Source organism: Trichomycterus rosablanca, chromosome 2, assembly GCF_030014385.1.
Source record: "Trichomycterus rosablanca isolate fTriRos1 chromosome 2, fTriRos1.hap1, whole genome shotgun sequence".
Taxonomy (NCBI): Eukaryota; Metazoa; Chordata; class Actinopteri; order Siluriformes; family Trichomycteridae; genus Trichomycterus; species Trichomycterus rosablanca.
Genome location: NC_085989.1, coordinates 51,971,299 through 51,978,182, shown reverse-complemented (window position 1 = coordinate 51,978,182; position 6,884 = coordinate 51,971,299).

Sequence of the window (6,884 nt, the reverse complement as noted above, 5' to 3'; positions counted from 1 at the left end):
ATCCTAGAGGTTCACATACTTTTGCCACTCACAAATATGTGATATTGGATCATTTTCACCAAGTACAATATTTTTGTCTCATTTGTTTAACTGGGTTCTCTTTGTCTACTTTTAAGACTTGTGTAAAAATCTGATGATGTTTTAGGTCATATTTATGCAGAAATATAGAAAATTCTAAAGGGTTTCTAACGTCTCGCCTGTCATGTAATGTGAATTACAGATATGTTGTCTGGCCCTTTAAGAACGTTAAGTGCACTATAGGGCACAGGGAGCGAGTGTGTGGGGAAGATATCTGAATTGATCGTTTTCCGGCTGTGCTTGTGCTCTTCTGTTGTATTGCACTGAGCTTGTGTGACATTAAAAGTCTCGTTAAAAATTGTCTTATCTTATATTGTGTATGAAAATATATCAATATTTCAAAATCTCAATATATCGCCCAGCCGTACTATACACCACTGCACATAATTAATACAACTCCTGATCTGCCCACCGTTGGTGCATCAGTAAGTAATAATAATAATAAGGACATAAATAAGAATAAGACGTAATAATGAGTAATATAATTATGCAAGAGTCTGCAGAAGAAAGAGAAAATACACAACAACGTAACATGTAAAGAACATGTAGCATGATTTATAAAAGGCTTCCATCTATGAACAAAACTGTTTGATTGACGTCTTTATAAACCATTTCAGAAAGAACCATAACAGCAGGAATCACAGGAGAAAGAACAGAGCCGTTGATAGGAGACTGTAGCATGTGCAGAACTTTAGGTAGAAAACACCACAAAAGAATTAGAACAAAGCAGACAGGGAGGAGAATAGTTCTCAGCCACCGGCGCTTCCACCACACAGGTGCTAAACCAGGTAAAAGCTTCAGGGTTCCATCAGGGTGGAGATGTTGGTATAGTTATCAGGTATGTGAAAACCAGGGGGATTTAATAAAATATTACTGATTCTTTCCAGTGTGAATGCGCTGGTGTTTTTTTAGAGTACTCTGTTGATTAAAACTCTTTCCACACTGTGAGCACTGATACGGTTTCTCTCCAGTGTGAATGTGCTGGTGTTTTTTGAGGTCACTCTGTTGATAAAAACTCTTCTCACACTGTGAGCACTGATACGGTTTCTCTCCAGTGTGAATGCGCAGGTGTCTTTTGAGATGACTTTGATCATAAAAACTCGTCCCACACTGTGAGCACTGATACGGTTTCTCTCCAGTGTGAATACGCTGGTGTCTTTTGAGATGACTTTGATAATAAAAACTCGTCCCACACTGTGAGCACTGATACGGTTTCTCTCCAGTGTGAATGCGCTGGTGTATATTAAGAGTACTCTGTTGATTAAAACTCTTTCCACACTGTGAGCACTGATGCGGTTTCTCTCCAGTGTGAATGCGCTGGTGAATTTTAAGAACACCTGGAGAACTAAAGCTCTTCCCACACTGTGAGCACTGATACGGTTTCTCTCCAGTGTGAATGCGCTGGTGTATTTTGAGAGCACTGGGAGAACTAAAGCTCTTCCCACACTGTGAGCAGACGTTCCTTCTGTTCTGTTCTCTGGTGAGAGAGCTGTTAATGCTGACAGCACCAGAGGACGTCTGCTGATCACTGGAGCTTCTGGTGGGCGTCAGATCCTCATGTTCAGTCTTAATCTTCACCAGGGTCTCATATTTGACACTGTGGAGGGTCTTGATGTGTTTGTGGAGATGATTTTGGGTCGTACAGGAACGTGGACTCGAGGAGCAGCAGAAATCCTTGTTCAATCCTGAAGAAGAAAAACACGAGCTGCTCTTGTAACACCATCAATTACAAACATCACAATAAACACAGAGCAGATCAAATGATTTTCAAAGCTAAAAGTGAAGAGGAGCAAAGACACGGTACTGAGTGAGTATAGAGTGAGATAAAGAGGAAATAACCTCAGCACTTTTACTTTCAATATAGCAACAGAACATATTCACTCTTTTACACGCCTCAGTTATTTACTGGATTATATTATTAATATTATAAATATCATTATTATTATTATCATTACTGATGATAGAAACATTCTGACAGATGAACCATTAATAAATAAAACAGGTTTCATTGCTCAAGATTTGAATCATTCTTACTGAGATCATCTTCATCTTCAGGTTCCTCCTTCTTCTGAGGCAGGACACCTCCAAGTGATTGGTACACTGAGGAGAGGTGTCTATCAGAGGTGATGAGTTCCAGAGGGATTAATGATACTTCACCTGAAATCACATCAACATGTGAAGAAAGCTCAACAACTGGGACTAGTGTAGGGAGGCGTGTTGTTGTTGTTGTTTTAATGATATAATAAATCTTAGTTCCATTAAAAACTTGAGTCCAGACTGGAGTGAAGCAGCACTTCTCCGCAGGACAGAACCATACAGGACAGATTCTGATCCACTATCCACTAATTACTGACCCCAGTACTGACCATCCTGTTCTGTACCACACTGTCTGGTGGAAAAGTGCTAAATTGTTCCATATGTACTTACAGCAGAAATCTTCATCTTCAGATCCTTCATCTTTTATATCCATGGGGGCGATGTGTCCCACTTCTGCTGACTGCATTATTAAAGATCTAACATAAAGACACACACACATGGATGAATGGATGGATAGATGGATGGATAGACAGACAGAGCAGCACATATTTACACATTTCAACAGATCACAAAGTATTTACATATAATTACTGTCTGTTTTTATTCATGGATCTGAAAATGTGACGATCTGGTTGGTCATTACAAAAGCAAAATCAAAATAAAGAAACTGTAAAATTACGTGTAAACAAAGATACTTAATGCTTTTCTATAGAAAACAACCTTAAATCGAAGCTAAATGAACTTCATGTTTGTACAGATCAGTAAGAGAGAATCATCATATGTATCATAAAGATCACAAGAGCCAATGTGTGTCTCATATGAGAGACGTCGTCCCACCTGCCATCATGTTGTTATTGTCACATGGGTTGAGGTGTGAATGGGGGTTTAACTGCTTCATAGGTGCTAATTTGATGGAGACTCAAGACTATCAGGACCTGAATGACTGAACACCTACACAGACATGTAAAAAACTGCTAAAAATAAAAAGATAAACATCTGTAAACAAAGCTAAAATAAACTTGACATGTTTCTATAACAACGAGCTATAAAACCTGTAAGCTGTGAAAGAAAAATAGATGTTTTATCTATACAGCTGTAAAAACATAAACAAAGCTAAAATAGCGTTTATCTTTACCTTTATCTAAAACTTTTTAAAATAATCCATAAACTCTGAATCAGTCGAATCACTAAGCTGAATCGGTTCAGATGAATCGGTTCGTTAGTACTGATTCATGTGATGCTAACAGTTAGCGGAGTAGTTTCTGTGTTTAAATGGGGAAAAAAAGAATTCAAGCTACTTAAATCCTTAAAGTCATTTATTATCATTATCATCAATAATAATGTAGTTAACTGTATTGTAATAAACACATTAATACCTATTTTACTTACAGATTCACTTCAGTACAAACGTGTTGCTGCTTCTGCTTCTTCTTCTTGTTGTTTGAACTGAGCTGGTTGATCTACAGCGTTTAGGTTTATTCTCCCTCTACTGGACGGAAGTGAAACATCAGCACCACATTCATTCAATAACGACTCGAACCGCAGTTCAGTTCAGTCAACTACATTATAACTAATAATAAAACATCAAATAAGCAGCCTGTGGGGTGGATGGGGACACTGACTGTTAACTATTCTGGTCCCTGTTCTAGTTCTCATGTGCTATTGCCTAACTATAGTTTTACAGTTGCTAATGGTGGCAGTGTGGTTTATAGATTAGATTTGATTAGATAATATAGACAGATAGAACAATGTAAAGTAGTCAGTGTACAGCTTGTATAACAGTGTACATTTGCTGTGCTCTCAAAATAACTCAACACACAGCCATTCATGTCTAAACCACTGGCAATGAAAGTGAATACACCCCTGAGTGAAAATTACTTCCACTCCAAGTGAAAATGACATCACAGAGCTGGTGGATGTTAAAGACCTTACCCTCCTCCACTTTTCGTTGGAGAATGCCCCACAGATGCTCAATAGGCACCTTTACCCTCAGTTTCTATAGCAAGGCAGTGGTCACCTTGGAGGTGCGTTCTCATCAGACCACAGGACATGGTTCAAGTAATCCATGTCCTTAGTCTGCTTGTCTTTAGCAAACTGTTTGCAGGCTTTCCTGTGCATCATCTTTAGAAGAGGCTTCCTTCTGGGACAACAGCCATGCAGTCCAATTTGAAAAAGTGTGCACCAGTGGTGATTTCTCTAAGACTGCAAGGGAAGCTCAGCTTCCCCTAAAAAATTAAATGGTCAAATATGTACAAATGCGTTAGAACACGTTCATCTGGAAGACGAGTTTGTTCAGAATCAGCTACTTATCACAAATTGACTGACTCGAACTTCTCATACATTCCCACAGCGTCAATGCTTTTGCCCGTAGAAGCTGAGCGTCTCATCACTTCAATGGGGCTGCATGGAGCGTTTTTTTTTTTCATTGCTTCGAAACTGGATTGGATAAATGCCACACGGGTCTGGATGCAGAGCTTCTGCAAGATGATTGGAGGATCAGTCGAAAGGCTGAATCCTGTTTTGATTGACAGCTATTTTGATCACTACACCGTCACTTAATCACTGGGAGCTTCAGTCCCATCGCGGATTTTGCGAGTGAAGTCGAAAGACAAACTGTAACCCATTTTAGGCCATTTTCTTGTAAAAGGAACGGAGGGCAGAATTTATATATAAATAAATTGACAAATTTTATGATGAAGCCGACAATGAGCTTCCCCTCTTTGAAAGACCAGCAGCCGCCATTGGTGTGTGGCGTATGATCTGAGCACTGACGGGCTGATCCCCCACCCAGTTAATCTCTGCAGCAATGCCGGCAGCACTCCTATGTCTATTTTTTGAAGCCAACCTCTGGATATGACGCTGAACACTTTTTTAGTCGACCCTGGCAAGGCCTGTTCCGAGTGGAACCTGTCCTGGAAAACCGCTGTATGACCTTGGCCACCATGCTGTAGCTCAGTTTCAGGGTGTTAGCAATCTTCTTATAACCCAGGCCATCTTTGTGGAGAGCAACAATTCTATTTCTCACATCCTCAGAGAGTTCTTTGCCATGAAGTGCCATGTTGAATATCCAGTGACCAGTATGAGAGATTGTGAGAGCGATAACACCAGATTTAACACACCTGCTCCCCATTAATACATGAGACCTTCTAACAAGTCACATGACACCGGGAAGGAGAAAATGGCTAATTGGGCACAATTTGGCCATGTTCACTCTGGGGTGTACTCACTTGTTGTCAGTGGTTTTGACATTAAGGGCTGTGTGTTGAGCTATTTTAAGGGCACAGCAAATTTACACCATTATTCAAGCTGTACACTGACTAAGTTATATCCAAGTTTTATTTCTATAGTGTTGTGTTATAAAAATATATAATTAAATATTTACAAAAATGTGAGGGGTGTACTCACTTTTATATTATTACAGCCATTTCCAAACAGTTCTTCAATATTGCATCGGTTTTTTTTTTAATTTATTTATTTTTTTAAATTACAATAACAAGTTTTTCTCTGTTTACATAGGTCTTTTCATTTACAATATCTAATACAGGAGTAATTGTTTTACAAACATCTTTATTTTTCTTTAACAAAAAGTGTGTCAGACAGATTAACTATTTCAAGGCATCTGCGCTCGGGTACACACACACACACGAGGGAAAATCTTCAGGTTCCATTTCATCAACTTTTAAAAATGGGTCAGAAATAACTTCTGAAATTGTATATACAGTGAGGAAAATAAGTATTTGATACACTGCCGATTTTGCAAGTTTTCCCACCTACAAAGAATGTAGAGGCTTGTAATTTTTATCTTAGGGACACTTCAACTGTGAGAGACAGAATCTAAAAAAATCCAGAAAATCACATTGTATGATTTTTAAATAATTAATTTGCATTTTATTGCATGAAATACGTATTTGATACAATGGAAAAACAGAACTTAATATTTGGTACAGAAACCTTTACAGAGGTCAGACGTTTCCTGTAGTTCTTGACCAAGTTTGCACACACTGCAGCAGGGATTTTGGCCCACTCCTCCATACAGATCTTCTCCAGATCTTTCAGGTTTCGGGGCTGTCGCTGGGCAACATTGAGTTTCAGCTTCCTCCAAAGATTTTCTATTGGGTTCAGGATGGAGACTGGCTAGGCCACTCCAGGACCTTGAAATGCTTCTTACGGAGCCACTCCCTAGTTGCCCTGGCTGTGTGTTTCGGGTCATTGTCATGCTGGAAGATCCAGCCACGTCCCATCTTCAATGCTCTTACTGAGGGAAGGAGGTTGTTGGCCAAAATCTCGCTATACATGATTCCATCCATCCTCCCTTCAATGCGGTGCAGTCGTCCTGTCCCCTTTGCACAAAAGCACCGACAAAGTATGATGTTTCCACCCCCATGCTTCACGGTTGGGACGGTTGTACTCATCCTTCTTCTTCCTCCAAACACAGCGAGTGGAGTTGATACCAAAAAGCTCTATTTTGGTCTAATCTGACCACATGACCTTCTCCCATGCCTCCTCTGGATCATCCAGACTGTCACTGGTGATCTTCAAACGGGCCTGGACATGTGCTGATGTGAGCAGGGGGACCTTGCGTTCCCTGTAGGATTTTTATCCATGGCAGCGTAGTGTGTTACTAACGGTAATCTTTGAGACTGTGGTCCCAGCTCTCTTCAGGTCATTGACCAGGTCCTCCTGTGTGGTTCTGGGCTGATTCCTGACCTTTCTCAGGATCATCCTTACCCCACGAGGTGAGATCTTGCATAGAGCAGCAGACCGAGGAA